Source organism: Ursus arctos, unplaced genomic scaffold, assembly GCF_023065955.2.
Source record: "Ursus arctos isolate Adak ecotype North America unplaced genomic scaffold, UrsArc2.0 scaffold_12, whole genome shotgun sequence".
NCBI lineage: Eukaryota > Metazoa > Chordata > Mammalia > Carnivora > Ursidae > Ursus > Ursus arctos.
Window position 1 is genome coordinate 12,591,128 of NW_026622786.1, and position 16,506 is coordinate 12,607,633.

A 16,506-nucleotide genomic window follows, 5' to 3' on the forward strand; every position below is an offset into this window, starting at 1 on the left:
TACAAGCCCCATGTTGGGGTCCACGCTGGGTGTGGAGCCTACTTTAAAAAAGAGAGGGAAGGGAAGGGGAGTGGAGGAGAAGGGAGGGGAGGGAGACAAAGATAAGGAAAATACAGCTTCTGACCTTAAAGTCATGGAAAAGTAGTAGGCAGTTAATGTATATATGTATATATCTAAATATATAAATATATCGTATACAGAGGGAAAATGCCTCTCAAGATGTGTTTTAAGGAATTCTAGTGCATATATTAGGTGGTAACTGGGATAACTGCAAATTACAGAAGGTTAACCAAGCTGAAGATTGAAAGAGACATTTACAACACTGAGAAAATTAAAATTTAGCACTGTTTTCTTGAAACTGGTTCAATTAATTAAGCTCTAATTAAATTGTATTGTGTAGATAATATTATATTTGGGTCAGGCAATATAATGCATTTTATAAGAGATCTGAGAAGCCTCAGGCAATAAATCACATATCTTGAAGAGTAATCTGGCCTAGATAAAAATTAATTTTAAAAAAATGTTTCCAGCCTGCAACTTTACTTGCTCATTAAGGGCCAGGTTTTCTTTGGTAATCAGTACTATCCCAAGAGCAAGCAAAAACTTGGAAAACTATAAATACAAACATTTCCATGTCTTGAAAATTTAAACAACTGAAGATTGGTTCAATGTCATTAAAAAAAAAAAAGGGAAAAAAATTCCCAATAAAAGACTATCCTGATAAATACTAAGAAACTAATAAATCAATAAAAAGATAAAATAAACAAAGTGCTAGGAAAATACACAAGAAGCTGATTATCGGTGCTTATTCTGTCAAGACAGCAGTTTCCTCCTTCTGTGAAATTCCAAGAAACTTTGCAGATCCTTACTTGCGTTTGGAGAGTAATTTGCTTACTGATTTACTCAATGCTGACAGCCACATTAAACAAACATATGTAGGACTTCAGAGGCAATAAGCTATTGCAAGCATTTATCCATCCATCCATCCATCCATCCATCCATCCATCCATCCATCCATCACTTGGCCCACCCAATTTCTAATTCTAACATCAAACTTAGAAACATGCAACCTCTTCTAGAGCAAAAACACAAGAGAATTCTATTTATATTGATCAGAAATGTTATTCTTGGCAGAGACAAATTTCAACAAATTTTAAATTGAAGTTGTCAATTAAAGTATAATATCTACCTGAAAATATGTCTAAAGTCAAAATATTTGAAAATCATAAGTAGCATTAATAACAGGCAAAAAAAGTAGCAGATTAAAACAATTCCTTTATCAGACTATGAAGCTAAAATAGTATCAGGTAAAGGTAAACAAAAAGCTGAAAAAAGGATTTTAGAAGATTTTTAAGAGATTTAAATTTAAATTCTAGAAGATTTAAAAGCTTCAAAACCATTATTCAGGTCTATCTGGTATACTAAAGAAGACCCAGGAATATCTTAGAGGATAGCACAACTACTTGCCAAGGCAAAGACCTCTATGAATCGCTGCAGGTCTGATGATGTCAGCTGTTTTAATTTACATGGTCATAATACAGCTCTGTTTTAATATGGCAGAGTCAGCCGAGCTCTCTGCTGCGTTTCCACATTTTCTCTGATGATTATATGTACTTTATTGTAAGTATTTGTTTACACCTCCGTCTTTGTTAGTCTGTAAGCTCCTAGAGATGAGATTTTATATTCCTAATAACAAACACAAACTTTAGTCCTAAATGATAATTCAGCTTGTTTTATTAATGACATTGCATAAACAGGATCTTCATCAGTTTCGTTCCACTGTGTTTATCTTACCTTCACAGAATTATAAAGTTACAAGTTCAAATATGCACCATAAACTAGCATTAAAAGAAAGGTACGGTATCTTCAAAAACTAAACCAAAACACAACGTCGCATTGTATGGAAGTCTACGAGTTAAGTATCTTCTTGAATTCTAAAAAAGCATGTGGAGCTTTCTCTATCAAGTGTTACATTTATAGGAGAGCCTGGCAAATGGGTTTTAAAAATCTTTAGATACTCTAGGATTTCCTTAAGTCCATGTGTTTAGTATTGTTTCTAATCAATTAGCGGTTATACTGGCTCTAATTGTTTTTTCATCTCTTAAAGTAAATTGCCTACCGACAATATGGTCTAAGAGGCATTTTATAAAATTAATTCCTATGAAAACCTAGAAAAAAATCAAGTACGACAAAAGACTATAAAGAGTCTTTCCAACATACATGGCATTTTTTATTTGTTTTTGTTTTAAGGTATGGTCTTATTTTGAGGATCTATTTAAGTTAGCATAGCAGATCTGGAATCAGGCATTCTTTTTTTTTTTTTTAAAGATTTATTTATTTATTCATTTGAGAGAGAGACAGAGACAGAGGGAGCACAAGCGGGGGGAGATGCAGAGCGAGAGGGAGAAGAAGGCTCCCTGCTGAGCTGGGAGCCCAATGTGGGGCTCGATCCCAGGACCTGGAGATCATGACCTGAGTTGAAGGCAGATGCTTAACCATCTGAGCCACCCATCTGAGCCATCCAGGTGCCCCTGGAATCAGGCATTCTTACAAATAATAAAACAAGTAAATACAACCTAGCTAGTTTAAACCATTATTAACAGAACTCATTAATTTGTATTAAGTATATAAAAGTACTCATAACAGCTCTCACTAAGGAGCCTTCAGCTAAGCAACTGAAATTCAAGAGGGAAAAGACCCCTAGCTAAAACAGAGTTGTTTGTGGACATGTTAACTGAGTTGTCAGTGAGTCAGGCATTAAATGTGAACAGTACTTATGACTCCTTCCATTTGAAATACTCTAGTACTGGAAATGAGCTAAGTTTCTGCCAAGTTTCCTACTCTAGGGAAAGACACACTTTGATACATTATTTAACATGTATGAACCATCACTAATTTAGAGACTGTGATTTTTTATACACATTTTCAACCTTAGTCTAATGATCAAACTTAACAACACCAATAATGAGACAAACTGACCATGATTTTCTGATGTATTCTTGCCAAAAATGTTTAACCCAAGACTAATCATGAAGAAACAATTAGATGAATCCAAATTGGAGAAACTTCTGCAAAACAACCAGCCTAGAACCTAAAGATGTGGATGTGAAGGAAACCCCAAAAAAGGCTGGTAAACAATTCTAATTTAAAGGAGACCAAACAGGACAACTAAATGCCATATGTGACCCTTGATTGGGGGGTGGGTCAGCTGTAAAGGATTTTATTGGGACATTTGGGAAAATTTAAAAACAGACTCTATATGACATAAAATGTTATATGTATTAAATTCTCTAGCATGATAATCATATTTATATAGAAGTCCTTGTTCTTGGGAAATACATGGCAAAGTATTTGGGGGAAAACATAACGAAATATTTAGGGAAGAAGAGTCATGATGTCTTAATCTGTTCTCAAATGGTTGGGGGTGGGGGCAAAAGGATTTATATACAGGGATAAAGCAAATGTGGCAAAATGTATTCGACTGATAAATTCAGATACGGTATATGAGTATTGATTGTTCTCTTCAAAATTTCAAATTTTCAGGGGGCGCCTGGGTGGCGCAGTCATTACACATCTGCCTTCGGCTCAGGGCGTGATCCTGGTGTTATGGGATGGAGCCCCACATCAGGCTCCTCCGCTATGAGCCTGCTTCTTCCTTTCCCACTCCCCCTGCTTGTGTTCCCTCTCTCACTGGCTGTCTCTATCTCTGTCAAATAAATAAAATAAAATCTTTTAAAATAAATAAATACATAAATAAAATGTCAAATTTTCAAATTGTGAAAACTTTTCACGATAGAAAGTCAGAGGGAAAATAATCAAATGAAAATTCTAGAACTGAAAAAGTCAATAACTGAAATTAAGAACTTAAGATGGGGTTCACAAGCATGTTTGACCAAACAGGGGAACAAATTAGTGAACTGGGAAGGTAAGTCAGATAAAATTACCCAGACTAAAATACAGAAAAAAAGGTAAGAAAATGTGGCAAATGAGTGTATGAGCATGAGACACAGTGAAAAGGTCTCACAGATATAACACTGTAGTCCCAGAGGAGAAAGAGGCTGTAGCAGAAGCAATGTTGAAGATACAGCAGTCAAGGATTTCCCCAAATTGACCTTACACACCAAACCATAGATTCAGGAAGCAATATGGACACTAAAAAGGATAACCAACACAACAGAAACCACACTTAGCACATCATAGTACAAACTGCTAAAATGAGGAGGAGAAACTCCGAAAAGCAGCAGAGTGGTACCCTCAAAAGAGCAACTCCCACTTCTCAGTGGAAAATATGTCAGAAGAAAACTGAATAAAATATTTTAAGAGCTGGGAAAAAATAATGCCCTACCTAAATTCTATACCTAGTAAAAATACTCTTCAAAAATGGAGGTGGAATAAAGACATTTCTGAACAAATACAAATCAAGGGAATTTATCATCAGCAGAATTGAACTAAAGGGAATAATACTGAAAGGAGTTCTTTCAGCAAACAAAGAATAATCCCAGAGAGAAGCAATGACATAAGATAACAATGCAGATCAGTGGAAAGGGTAAAAATGTGGGTAAATCTCAATGATTCTATAAAACAACAAAAATCATGTCTTGAGTTTAAAATATACAGAGAATCTGAATTCACTACAAGAATAGCGTAAAGGCAAAAGGGTAATAAATGGAGTTGAAGTGTTTCAAAGCTCTCACCTTGTCAGGAAGTGATAATCAGACCAAGTTAAAAAAAAAAAAAGTTTTAACCTCTAGGAAATCACTAAAAGAATAGTGAAAAAAAGATATAACTAACAAGTCAATAGGATAAAATGAAATGATCAAAAATAATTCAAAAGAAGGCAAGAACGGAGAGCAAATGGCATAGACCAGGTGGCACAAATAAAAAAAAAAACAGATTTAAACCAAAATGTTATTATATTAAATGCAAATGGACTAAATATTCAATTAAAAGATTATTTTACTGGATCAAAGCCAGAAGTATATGCTACTAACAAAAGAGCACCTTAAATATAAGGATGCAGAGAAGCTGAAAACTACAGGATGAGAAACTTCCCACACAACATCATCATCACAATGAATTGGATCTTTATGCTTCTGTGCATTCAATCAAATACTCTATCTACTGTAATAATAGTACAACTTGTATAGTTTTACTTGTATAAATAGTAAAACTTGTATATCACTTATTAAGGTCGCCACACTCCAAAATGGCCTCCAATGATTACTGCCTCCTTGTATTCACCTCGTGAAGAGTGCCCCAATTCTACAGTGAGTTGGGCTGGCCTGTGTGACCACGAGAATACTGTAACAATGACGGTGTGTGGTTTCCAAAGCTAAATCATAACAGACATTGTGGCTTCCACCTTGCTCTCTCTGGCATCACTTGCTCTGGGGAAAGCCAGAGGAATATTCAACAGCCCTATGAGGAGAACCACGTGGTGAAGAACTGAGGCCTCCTGCCAACAACAGCTCAGGCATCAATTTGCCGGCCATGAGAATAAGTGAGCCATCGTGACTGCACACCCCCCGACCCCAATAAAGCCTTCAGATGACTGCAGCCCTGGCCTACGTCATCTCATGAGAGACTCTGAGCCAGCAAGCCACTCCTAAATTCCTTGCCTACAGAAGCAGCATGAGATAAACACGTTTCTTGTTGTCTTAAGCCACTTTATCTTGGGGTAATATATCCTGCTGCAAGAGAAACTTTTACATTTACTATGTGACAGGAACTGGCACTTCAACTTTGATTAATTCATTTGATGTAGAAAAATCCATAGAGACAGAGACTGTTATCATCAGTTCACAGACGAGAACACTGAGGCACGCAAAGTTCGGCAACCTGCTCAAGATCACAGCGGTGGAAATGGCATTTGAACCCAAGCAATCTTCCACCAGAAGCTGTCTGGTGTTTGTTCTTGTATTTTTAATATGACACTCCACTATACTACTTTTCACAGGCCAAGCACCGCTCCAGTGAACAGACACAAAGCCTACTGGGGGAAACAGACTAAAATAAATTAATGGAAATCATGAGATCAGGCAGATAAGTGCTATGAATTAAAACAGCAAGTTAAGGAAATATGCATGACGGGAGATAATGGGGTAACTAGGTAGATAAGGCAGCCAAGGAAGATCTGAAGAGATGGCGTTTGAGTTGGTATCTGCATGAACTGAGGGAAGCGTTCTGTGGACGGCTGTGTGGATATCTGGGGATGTTTCAGGGGAGGGAAACTAAGAGGGAAGACCCTAAGGCTAGGGTGTTCTTGGTAATATTCGCGGAAACTAATGCTGGAACTCAGAAAACATGGGAGAAAGTAGTAGAAGCTATGGTCAGCAAGGCAGCCAGGCCAGACCATGTAGGGATTTGTAAGCCAAGGCAGGAAGTGTGCTACTTTATCTGAAGTGCTGTGAGTGGTCGTGGAAGAATTCTGAATGGGGAAGTGCGACAATTGATTAATGTGTTCAAAAGAAAGAGTTTTAAAATCTGTGGGAAAGAGATTTTAAAGAGGCAAGAGTGGACACGGGGAAAATCATCAGGAGGCCAGCAGAAGTCCAACTCTAGCAGGAAGGTAAGTCAGTTTGACTAGGGTAGGTGGAGGTGAAAAGCTGTCAGATGTGAGATATTCTGAAGGTAGGACCCACAGAATTTGCTGGTATTAGATATGGAATGTGAGAGAAAGCGAGAAGCTGAAGACAACTCCAAGAGTTTGGGCCTGAGTAGCTCGACAAATGGAGCTGTCATTTACAATAGAGGGAAACACATGGAAAGGAACAGGTTTGGTAGAAGGATGGTAACCAGGAGTCCTGTTTTAGACGTGTGACGGTGAGATGCCTATGAAACAACCAGGCAGAGATGGCAAGTGGGGGGTTAAGAAAGTTGAACCTGGAGACAGAAATCTGAGAATCACGAAAGCAGCTCCAAAGGTATTAATTTTTTACAACTTTTTAAAGACTTTATTTCAATGAGAGAGGGAAAGAGAGCATGTGTGTGTGTGCTTGAGAGCAGGGGGAGGGGAAGAGGGAGAGGAAGAGGGTAAGAATCCCAAGTAGCAACCCAAGCAGACTCCCAGTGCGGAGCCAGACTCAGGGCTCAGATCTCATGATCCTGAGATCATGACCCGAGCGGAAGCCAAGAATCTCACGCTTAACCGACTGAGCCACCCAGGTGTCCCTGGATATTGTATTTCTGTTTAATTTGTTAAGGAACTGCCTGCCATCACTGATTTCAATAGTTGCTGTACCATTTTACATTTCCACAAACAGTGCACAAAGATTCCAATTTCTCCACATCCTCACCAACACTTGTTATTTTCTGGTTTGTTTGTTTTTTTTTAATAGTAGCCATCTGAATGGGTGTGAAGTGGCTACTGTATCAGGTTGAATAATATGTTCATATGTGAATGTGAGTGAACATGTGCTTAGATATATGCATCAAACATCCTGTAAAGAAACACTAGAACAGAATAATAGTAACTGCCCCCTACAAGGGGATCTGGGGAATGATGGGGGGTAACAGAAAGCCTTTGTTCTATTCAGTATTATATGTCTGAATTACCAATTAAGTACTACACAAAATTTTAATTTTTCTAGATTTTTACTAGTTGTAATAAAATTCTTTTAATTTTCCCAGTGTGCCAACCACATTTCTTTTTCACTTGCTTCTTATGCCTTTCCCCCCTTAGTAAGTTATTTTATAAAAGCAAAACTATATACAGAACACTCCTTCCCAATAGTCAACAGAGCACTGAATTTTCTAGACTTGATCCAATGGAAGGTTTAAATAATTTAGTAATGGTCCATTAAAATGTTAGCCACAATTTAGCAAGAGAAATGACAATGAAACATTTGGTGTAGTGAATCGTCAGGGTAAAAAATGAAGGTAGATCTTTTCAAGGAGACAAGTCTGTTCTCTCATCAGCACTTTACCATTTCTGCGATTGTTTCCTCTTTACAAAGACTGAATTCTTTTGTTTGACCATAGGGGATGGTTTTAATAAATCAGGCCACAAGCACTCAAATGTTATGTTCCTTTTAAAAATGGTGTTTACCAAAATGTGATACTAAAATGAAAAAAATTGGGGCACATGGGTGGCTCAATTGGTTAAGAGTCTGACTATTGATTTTGGCTCAGGTCATGATCTCAGGGTTCTGGAATCAAGCCCTAAGTCCGTGCTCAGCAGGGAATTTTCTTGAGATTCTTTCCCTCTGTCCCTCACCTCTCTCTCTCTCTCTTTCTCCCTCTCATATAAATACATCTTTTAAAAATAAAATAAAATGAAACCATTGATTATTTTATAACTTGAGACAATATAATTTACATTTGGCAAGATCCAATGTAAATATATAGACAAGACGGAAGAGATGATGGAAAGAAAATCAAGTGACATATCGGCAGATATTAGCTTTCAATGGGATGGCTATAGAAATTTTTCTTCTTAATTTCTACTTCTTTACACTTAAATTTAGTTTAATATATTCTTTTCATTAAAAGCTGTAATAGTTATTCGTATTTGCACCGTATCACGTACGGGAACTTCTACTTTTGTTAAGTCAATTGATTTACACATGCCTTGTGCTTATTTTTTTAGAGATTTTATTTATTTGACAGAGAGAGAGAGACAATGAGAGAGGGAGCACAAGCAGAGGGAGTGGGAGAGGGAGAAGAAGGGTTCCCGCTGAGCAGGGAGCCCAATATGGGGCTCGATCCCAGGACCCTGGGATCACAACCTGAGTCGAAGACAGACACTTAACGACTGAGCCACCCAGGCCCTCTTGCCCTTATTAATGTAGTTAATTCCAATTAAAATTTTTACATAAACAGGAAAACTACAGTAGAAACGCTGGATTTCTGTTAACAAATATTTACAACCCAGTAAAGCCTATCTGTACTCTTCTTACCACCCAGCCCACTTTCTTCTATTCCAGGATTTTCATTGTATTGTGTTAATATAATACCTTACTGTTCTTCATATACACTTTACTTTCATTCATTACTTCGTTACAACTTCTTTCTCCCCTGAAACCTTAGAGATCAAAGATTATCTCCATATTTCTTAGAGCACCCAGCACAACGTTGTGTATTTAATAGATAGTTAATATCTGTTAGATTATTGAAACCATAGAATTTGAGAGTTCAAAGAGAACTTGACAAGAAATGTTCCACTCCATTCCCATCTCAAGACTTTGAAGACTCCATGGGGCGCCTGGGTGGCTCAGTCGTTAAGCGTCTACCTTCAGCTCAGGTCACGATCCCAGCGTTCTGGGATCGAGCCCCGCATCGGGCTCCCTGCTCAGCAGGAAGTCTGCTTCTCCCTCTCCCACTCCCCCTGCTTGTGTTCCCTCTCTCGCTGCCTCTTTCTCTCTGTCAAATAAATAAATAAAATCTTTAAAAAAAAAAAAAAGACTTTGAAGACTCCATGTTCTTATCTTCACAAAAAAGTATATAAATTATAAGAAAACATCAACAGTACACCAAGTTTAGAACCTCACATGATCTGCTGATAGTTTTGATGCCTAAAACTATATTGAAAATTCACAGCTTGAGTTCTCTCTGGCTTTGAACTGTACTCCAGGGCATTCATTTAGAATTTGCCATGGTTTTCACGTGATAAATATTTAAAATTCTTTTCAAAGTGATTTTCCTATTTTCAAAGTAATAAATGCCCTTTCAAAATCATTTGCGATTTCAGAATCTGAAAAGTGGGGAAATATGAATATGAACTACATAATACTTAATAGTATTGTATCACTGTTAAATTTCCTGAGTGGGATACATGCTAAAATATTTCTAAGTGAAATGTCTGCAACCAACTGTCAAATGATTCAGGGAGAAAAAAATCTGTACTTACATCTATTAGATACACACACACACGTCAGTTAATAATTTGCTACATTTATGCACATACTATCAGTGAATATGGGTGAAGGGATACACACATGCTTGTTGTACTCTTCTTGTAACTATGCTGAGGCTTGATATTTTTCAAAACAAAAAAGTGGAGAAAAATATATACGTTCAAATCCCACGCCACCCCCAACAATATTCACTCCAGGCCTTTAGATCTCTTAGATATCCTTCAAATAACAGAGCTTTGAGGCACTGGCACTTTTATTTAGTAGCAGAATTGAATTTATCTAAACATCACTAAGAAGAAACAGCATCAGAAGTCAGTCACCTAAGGATAGATCTCATATGTAAATATCAGTACCAGCTTGCTTTTATACCAAAACGACCTTCACGTATTAAAATACAAGGCACAGTTAAGTTTTCCAATAATCTTTTAAAGGTAGGGAAAGTATAAGAAAAGTATACTAGACGTTCTTATTTCTGATATTGACAAAGCAATTCAAAAAAGCTTTCACATTTGTAACTATGCTGTCAATTCACCTCTTTTCCATATAAATCACAAGATTCAAGACAGAGTAAGATCCCCAGGTAGAGTTAAAAAATGGGTTGAACAATCTGAACTAAACACAAAACTCTCAGACCTCTTAACAATTAGAAGATAATTTTCAAAAGACAACAAGAGAGCTTCCAAGGGTATGAAAAGGAAACTGAACCCCTCAAAGGTTCAACACCATAATCACAATCACCATCACTGTCACCGTCAATATTAAGCCTCTCTGTCCTGTCTCCTGAGCATCACAATTAAACAGAGAGTTGGAATACTGTGACTTAGATAAAACTAGTTATACTGAAGTTTTAGTCACAGAGATTAATTTTATCTCTTCTCAAATTCTAAACTAAATTTCACGGGATTGCCACTGTATTAAAAGGGATGAGGGGAGAAAAAAGGAACGAGAGTTTGTCTAAATTATTTTTTATTGCAAAAGCCAAGTTTTACTTTATATTCTATTTAGAAATATATAAACATGGGAGGGGTCACCCAGGCTCAGCCAGTAAGCGTCTGCCTTCGGCTCAGAGCATGATCCCAAGGTCCTGGGATCGAGTCCCACATCGGGCTCCCTGCTCCACTGGGAGCCTGCTTCTTCCTTTCCCACTGCCCCTGCTTATGTTCCCTCTCTCGCTGGCTCTCTCTCTGTCAAATAAATAAATAAAATCTAGGGGAAAAAAAGAAAGAAAGAAAAAGAAATATATAAACATGAGAAGTGCTGTAATAGGCAGAATGCCCTCCCAAAGACGTCCCTGGGAATATGCTACTTTACACATGACAAAAGGGATTTTGCAGATGTGATTAAGAGTATGAACCCTGAGATGTTGAGATTACCCTTGAAAATCCCAATGGGCCCATACTAATCACGAGTCTGTAAAAGGAATTTCACTTGCTAGTCAGAAAGAAATGAGACTGAAGGAGGAGGAGAATTTCAGAGCCTGAGGAGGATTCAACCTGCTGTCGCTGCCTTTGAAAATGAAAGAAGGGGCCACAAGCCAAGAGATGTGGGTGGCCTCTGGAAGCTGAGAACAGTTCTCAGTTGACACCCAGCAAGAAAACGGGGTCTCAGTCCCCCAAGCAACTGAATTCTGCCAACACCCGAGTAAGCACGGAAGTAGGCTTTCTGCTAGCATCTCCAGAAAGGAAGGCAGTCCTGCGACACCTTGATTTTTGTCTGGTGAGACCCGTGCTGGGCTTCTGAACTTCCAGTCGGAAAGATAATAAATGTTTGTGGTTTAAGCCATTACGTTCGTGGTGATTTGCTACAGGAACAGCTCAAAATTAAATATAAATAAAGAATTAAGTTTATTGGAGAGGTGACTGGTGGGATTCTAAGGAAAATACCAGACTTGTTCTGGGAAAGAAAACAGAAATGAGAGATATGAGATTGAGGAATTTGCCAATCACAGGAACAAAATGGATGATGCTACCAGCTCCAGTTGTCTGAAGTGAAAGAATTAAAGATCAAGATAGAAGCTTTCTTCTCCTTTTCAAAAATCTAAAGCTAAAAAATATAGTCTTCATTAGTTCAAAGCTGCAAGTTTTGTAAAATGATTTTAATTGATTTTAATTGCTAGCATAATTGAACTTAACTGTTGTGAAACTCATCCGCTTGTTTCTTTCAATGTGCGGTGTTCATTATTCTAGAATAATACCTCTACCTGAACAATTCGGGTATATGGGAACAGATTCAGATGGTGAAGGTAGAACTAACGAGGCTTATAAGCTTTGGGGGATAAAGTAAGTAGAAATCTTCTAAAAAGTATCTCTAAATCCTTGTGTATTCTTTGCTGAGAATGCACATTCCAGAAAGTAATACTCATTACTAACTAGAAAATTGCTGCAGGAAACTTGGAAAATTAAAAGCAAAACAAAAACAAGCAAGCAATTAGAAAGACTTCTGCCAGAAAAGTAAAGACAAGACGTGTAGTATTACTAAAGTAATATGGGGTAGTGATAATACCAAACCAGGCATCAGCAGATCAAGAGTTTGCTTTCAGATTCCCATTTTATTTAAGAGTAACATATTGGGCATCGAGTCTCTTGTTCCTGGCTCCCTTGGCCCAAGTACTTCACGGCTATACTTCCCACTTCAAAGACACCATCTATCATTCTTAGGATGATAAAATGTTTGCTACTGATGGATTCAAAAGCAGTAGAGAGTGGGACATTCTGCTTCTGTGTGTGGCAGGCTGAGAAAGTTGACGAGAGGAATAAAAGCTCATCTATGAAAGCAGTCTTTCCCAACTCCTCTTCATCTCCCAGATCTTTTAAGGATGGAATACTCCAGTCTTGGACCTATTCTTTTTATCTTCCCTCATTCTCTTGCTTTAAATGCCATTTATAAACTAGAAGCTACCAAATTAATGTGTTTATTAGCCAAACCATTTATCCCGAACTCAAAGTTTGCATATAGAACTGCGTACTCCACATCTTCACTCGGATTAAACAGGTATCTTAAATTTAAAATACCTTGAGGCAAATCCCTGATCACCTCACTCAACACTGTCCAACTTTTTTGTCTTTGTTAATGACAGCACTAGCTTTCCAGTTGCTTGGGTCAAAACCCTTGATCCCTTTTTCTAATTAATTAAACTCTCAGGCTTGAGTGGTGGGAACACCATGATCTTTGGGAGTCCAACAAACCTTGAGTTCAAATTCCAGCTCTTCTACTTCTGGATGACCTAACCTGAGCCATTAAAACTTTCTGCATCCCTGGGGCGCCTGGGTGGTGCAGTCCTTAAGCGTCTGCCTTTGGCTCAGGGCGTGATCCTGGTGTTCTGGGATCGAGCCCCACATCAGGCTCCTGTGCTGGGAGCCTGCTTCTTCCTCTCCCACTCCCCCTGCTTGTGTTCTCTTTATCGCTGGCTGTCTCTGTCAAATAAATAAAACAAAATCTTAAAAAAAAAAAAAAAAAAACTTTCTGCATCCCAGCCACGAGGATGCAATGGGAAAACAGATAAAGCACTTAAGCATAACGTCTAACATACAACAGATGCTGAGTAAGTGAGAATTATTCACATGGCAGAGGCTGATCGTCTTCCAACACTCATTCTTCTCTTTCTTTTAAAAATATACCACCAGGGGCAGCTGGGTGGCTCAGTCAGTTAAGCATCTGCCTTCAGCTCAGGTCTTGATCCTGGGGTCCTGGGATCGAGCCCCACATTGGGCTCCCAGCTCAGGGAGTCTGCTTCTCCCTCTCCTTCTGCCACTCTCCCTGCTTGTGTTCTTATACTCTCATTTTCTCTCAAATAAATACATAAAATTTTTTTAAAATCCTACATTTCTGGGCCTCGTGGGCAGATAGATGCGTCCACGTGACTATGTTCTAGCTAAAGGGAGAGGAGGATGAAATGTATGTAACTTCCAGGTCAGATATTTTTCAAAAGCTGTTTGCCATCCACCTGTTTCTGCCCTCGTCACATAGACTAGACTGTGTCTGTGGTGGTGATGGTGATTCCCATTCATCTTTGCTGGCAAGAGCAACACCTCGCTTAGGGGACAATGGGACAATATAAAAGATCAAGGTCCCTGGACGGCAGCGCGGAGCAGAACTGCCAACCCAAGTGCCCACCAACAGAGACACATACAAATTTTCTGCCTGCAAAATGATAATGTAAATTCATTTTCACTACTTAGAATCCATCTGACTCCTTCGACATATTTTTCAAGCTAAATTTTCCAGAATACCCTTACAAATGTATGAATCCTCAAAAGGTATGTCACTACCGAAAAGAATAATGTGAACAGGGGGGAAAAAAACAGCATATATGGGAATTTGTGGCAGCACGTTAAAAATGAAAAGGAATGTATCTTTTCCCTTGAATATTATACCCTGCTGCTTCATGACTATTCATTTGATAAGGTTTATTCGGTATAATAGCATACTGGATTTTCAATTAGATATGAAATAAAACTTTCAGTGGGAAATGTTAATAGAAAGCCAAGGAGAAATAAACTTACATCCTTGCCTTTTCGCTACCCCTCAAAAGTAAAGTATTACAGGTCTTGTCATGGAGAAGAAATTTTCCTTATTCATACAAGAAGGAAGGTGATTCCTGGGACCAGTATATAAGCAACCACTTCGTTTTCCTGTTTTCCCAGAAGCCAAATGACAATTTTCACTAATACCCTACCAGTGACAACACTTTCTTTATACTTCTCTATGAGCCGAAAAAAAAGTCACTAAAAACACAAATATAAGAGCTCCCCGAATGGACAGAAACAGACTTTGATTGGTGAACTTTAATAAATCTTCAAGTAATTAAGAGCAGATTGCAAGTTCTAAGTAAATTTCCTTCATTCCAGGAAAGCAAAGGAATCTAAACACCCAAAGTCCTCCAAGTCTGTTCCCAAGATTTACTCACACAAATCCTTTCATGCCTAAAATAATAATTAAATAATCATGGCTCACCAAAATTATCTACTTTATACATCCTTAGCATAGTGGTTAAAAGTACTAACTATGAAGCCAGACTGCCTGAATTCAAGTCACGGGTTGGCCAGTTAATGTTTTTGTGTTTTAGGGCAAGTTACTTAATTTCCCTGTCTCAGTTTCCTGTAAGTGGAGATTATTAATAAAACCTGCCTCACTGATGAGCCATAGATGCTGTTTCAAGGACTTCATGATTTCATTATAGAGAAGTGCTAAGACTACTGTCTTTCTAGATCTCGTTTCTTCCTTCTGTGTGCAGGTGTGTGTGTTTATTTATGTATCATGTATCAAAATATAGTATGAAATAGACTCACACCTAAAGACCTGCAAAGTCACTTTCTTTAATCTAAAGTTTCAATTCTTCAAAAGGCTTCTGCTTACAATTTCTAGAGACAATTTATTTCATTCATTCAACAACTGGTTATTGGGCACCTACTAGGGCAGGTGCTGTAATAGGTGTGATAAAATGAAAAGATAAGGTCCTTGCCTACAAAGGAGCTCATTATCAGAGCAGCACTGTCCAACAGAAATATAATGTGAGCCCCAAATGTGTGCCAAATGTAGAATTCTAAATTTTCTGGTGGCCACTTTTTAAAAAAGTAAAATGAAACAGGTGAAAGTATTTTAAATAATGTATTTTATTTAATCTAATCTATTAAAATTGTATCATTTCAGTAGATTATATTTAAAATTATTAATGGGGGGTGCCTGGGGTGTGCAATCGTTAAGCGTCTGCTTTTGGCTCAGGGCATGATCCCGGCGTTCTGGGATCGAGCCCCACATCAGGCTTCTCTGCTGGGAGTCTGTTTCTTCCTATCCCACTCCCCCTGCTTGTGTTCCCTCTCTAGCTGGCTGTCTCTCTCTGTCAAATAAATAAATAAAATCTTTAAAAAAAATAAATTAAAAAAAATAAAATTATTAATGGCATTCCTTTTTCTTTGTCCTGTCTTCAAAATTCCAAGTGTATTTTACACTTAAGAGCACATTTCAATTCAGATACTTAACTTTTAGTAGAAATACTGATTTTCACCCACGTCTTCCCATATTCCTATTAGCATACTACAAAGGCTATGAACTATGCTGCCTAACCACGTAGCTACTAGCCTCAGGCAGCTATTCACATTTAATTTATAGTAAGTAAAGTTAAAAATTGAGTTCTTCAGTTGCAGTAGCCCCATTTTAAGTGCTCACTAGCCACTTATGGCTAGGAATTACTCTATAGAACACTGCAGGCCTAGGGAGGAGACAAATGTGCAACAACTGTATTTAAATAATTTCTACAGCAGAAGGATCTGCAAAGTATAGCAGGAATATTTAAGAAGTAGCACCAAAAGAAACACATTGAGAGAGGTGAACTGTCAGCAGAAATGTAAAGAATAAGCAGGAACTTGCTAGAGAGTCAAGTCAGGAGACAATACTACAGGTAAAAGGTACAAAAAAATGAGAGAAGACCCACAAGCTTCAAACGGTTTATTAGCAAAACTTTAAATACATCAAGATTACTGAAGACATGAAACTGGCCAGGTCTTGGGCAGGGACCAAATCTAAAGTGTTTTACAGCTTATGATATTACACTGAAGAATACTAAAGATTTGTTGGAGGAAGCTTTTTTCTCTAAATTTGCGGTGAAATTAAAAAAGAACTGTGTGTTGAAATGAGAGGAAAAGGGGGAGAATCG

At 37.9% G+C, this 16,506-nt stretch overlaps 1 protein-coding gene across 2 annotated transcripts in view; it reads right to left on the reverse strand.

The window, feature by feature from the left end:
* Positions 1-16,506, reverse strand: part of MAGI3 (membrane associated guanylate kinase, WW and PDZ domain containing 3) — a 234,163-nt gene that overhangs the window by 129,582 nt on the left and 88,075 nt on the right. The gene's annotated exons all lie outside the window — the stretch shown is intronic.